The sequence below is a fragment of the Oreochromis aureus genome, linkage group 3, assembly GCF_013358895.1.
Source record: "Oreochromis aureus strain Israel breed Guangdong linkage group 3, ZZ_aureus, whole genome shotgun sequence".
Taxonomy (NCBI): domain Eukaryota; kingdom Metazoa; phylum Chordata; class Actinopteri; order Cichliformes; family Cichlidae; genus Oreochromis; species Oreochromis aureus.
Genome location: NC_052944.1, coordinates 112586322 through 112589123, shown reverse-complemented (window position 1 = coordinate 112589123; position 2802 = coordinate 112586322). Strand labels below are relative to the sequence as shown.

The following is a 2802-nucleotide window of genomic DNA, read 5'->3' as shown; positions in this document are numbered from 1 at the left end:
TTTGACAGGGTTTTGCCACAGATTAATATCCCAACTAAGTAGACCATTGTGATTGGCCTGTTAAATTCAACCTTATAGTTTAGTGGTGGACTTGTCTTCTACACAGTGGTTTTTCAGATCTGGGCAGTTGGAGTCAGTTGATGACTTTAAAATAATCTTTTCTGACTGGATAATTAAAGCTCACAGCATTTACCTGTCTGTAGTTGATTTTCCCACATTTTAACTTTTAACTAATCTAATCTCATTTAATGTCTCTGTTTATAGTCTGTATAGTTTATCCCCCACTAACACACTTAAAGTAGTCTTAAAATAAAACCCACAAAACAGTTCAAGATGATATACTTTTTATTTGCTCATTTAATGCCATTTGCCCTCTTTCTCTGTTTGTCACTCATTTGCTTATACTCACTCAAAGTACCAATTTGTACTGATGAGTCTAGTGTATTTTTTTCCCTCTTTCTCTCTGTCTCACACACACAGACCAACACACAGACATGTATATGCTCATTATTGCTCTTCAAACTGATGGTCAAATTTCCAAGCACCACCTGAACGCCTCATTTGTTTTTAACCCATCACGGGACCAACTGTCGTCATTCCGCTTTGCTCTCTGCTGTGGTAAGTACAAAACACTCAGTATTGCACTGTTTTATTTTTATGATGGTAAAAATACATGTTTGACAATTAAACTCACATAACAAGTCCTTTTAAAGTTCAACAGAGTTCAAACAATAAAGAAAGCAAAAAAAAAGAATAACCTTCACTATTATTTATATAGGTTTATGACATTTTGCTGTTAGTAGCAGTGCTAATGCTAGCGTCAATGCTAATGCTAGCAACAATGCTAATACTAGCCTTAGTGCTAACACTAGCCTTAGTGGTTGTTAACTGTCAAAAAGAGTATTCCTGTGATATTCCTGTGATAGTTATTGGCAGTCAGTGAGACAAAAGTAACAAATGAGCTTTATTATTGCCACTGTGGCTCAGTTTTAACAGTAAGAGTGCTAGTGTTAGCACTGCTGCTAGCAGGAATGCTAACGCTAGCAGGAATGCTAATGCTAGCAGCAATGCTAATGCTAGCAACAATGCTAATACTAGCCTTAGTGCTAACACTAGCCTTAGTGGTTGTTAACTGTCAAAAGAGTATTCCTGTGATATTCCTGTGATAGTTATTGGCAGTCAGTGAGACAAAAGTAACAAATGAGCTTTATTATTGCCACTGTGGCTCAGTTTTAACAGTAAGAGTGCTAGTGTTAGCACTGCTGCTAGCAGGAATGCTAACGCTAGCAGCAATGCTAATGATAGCAGCAATACTAGCGCTAGCAGCAATGCTAAGGCTAGCAGCAGTCTAACAGTAGCCTTATATAAGTGGAAATACTTCAGTTAATTAGTTTGAATTATAAAATGACTGCTGTGTCAGCTGGTGTGCTATATTACTCTATAATTAACCTGCTGACTATAAGTTCAGTGTATCATGTCGTGTGGGCTTTGTATTTCTGTTGATAGTCTGATAATACTGTACAGACAACTAACATTATTTCTCGTCTTACACTTTCAGGAACCTGACTGACATCTGTGCTTTGACTGGTAGGTGTGCACATACTGCAAGAGAAGTAGACCAAAATAAAAAGATAATCTGACTAATATAAGCTGTAAAGTGATGGGTTCAAACTTTGTGCTAGACCTTTTAAACACAATTTTATAATAAATACACATAAGTGCAGCTTAACAATTGGGCTAAAATATTTTTTTCGTACATTTTTGTAGTCACACTACATGTGATTATTTAACGATTCACTCATTTATATTTTTATTTAAAAATTTTATTATTGAATTGAATTAGATAATTATTATTCTAAAAAATACCCAACTTTTTTAGATTAATAATTTTTTGCACATGGCAGCCACAACAGTTTAGCTTGAATATTTGTTTTGTCCTGTTTCAGTAGTCACAATTAGTTCATACAATTAACATGTGATATCATTTTAATAAAATTATTATTTTTTTCTTCTTTTTTGTTCACAGTGTGCAGAAGAAGAACAAGGACGAGATCTCCAGTCTTCTGTCTCACATCCCAACCCCCCATCCCCTCTATCCTCTGTCCTGCTCCACCTGTTGTCTCTGCCTTCTTTCCATCTGTATTTCACCCTGTGGTTTGTGAGAAATTTTGCCAAACCAAGAATCTTATTGCGGTTTGATTTCAAAGCCGTGTCTCTCCTGCTCTGTCTGTTCTCTCTGCTAAATTTTCTCTCTACCTGTTTTTCACTCTTTGGTTTGCTGCTGAAAAATGCACAAGCCAATAAAGCAATAAAGAGTGCATATTTTGCCTCAACCTATGAACAAACTGAACAAACAAAGAAAACTCTAATTCACGGTTAATTGGGATTTCCCAGCCGTGTCTTTCCTGCTCTGTCTGTTCTCTCTTCTAAATTTTCTCTCTACCTGTTTTTCACTCTTGGCTTGCTGCTGAAAAATGCCAAGCCATTAAAGCAATAAAGAGTGCATATTGCCTCTACCTGAGAACAAACAAAGAAAACTCTGCGGTTTGATTTCCAAGCCGTGTCTCTCCTGCTCTGCCTGTTCTCTCTGCTAAATTTTCTCTCTACCTGTTTTTCACTCTTGGCTTGCTGCTGAAAAATGCCAAGCCATTAAAGCAATAAAGAGTGCATATATTGCCTCTACCCTGAGAACAAACTGAACAGAGAAAACTCTAATTCACGGTTTTATTTTGATTTACAAGCCGTGTCTCTCCTGCTCTGCCTGTTCTCTCTTCTAGATTTTCTCTCTACCTGTTTTTCATT

The 2802-nt window shown here is 36.6% G+C and overlaps 1 long non-coding RNA gene across 1 annotated transcript; it reads left to right on the top strand.

The window, feature by feature from the left end:
- The first annotated feature begins 377 nt into the window (after positions 1-377).
- On the top strand, positions 378-2506 carry LOC120437885. Its single transcript, XR_005611474.1, has 3 exons — positions 378-618; positions 1559-1587; positions 2027-2506. It is a non-coding gene; the product is annotated as an uncharacterized LOC120437885 (long non-coding RNA).
- Positions 2507-2802: the final 296 nt, after the last annotated feature.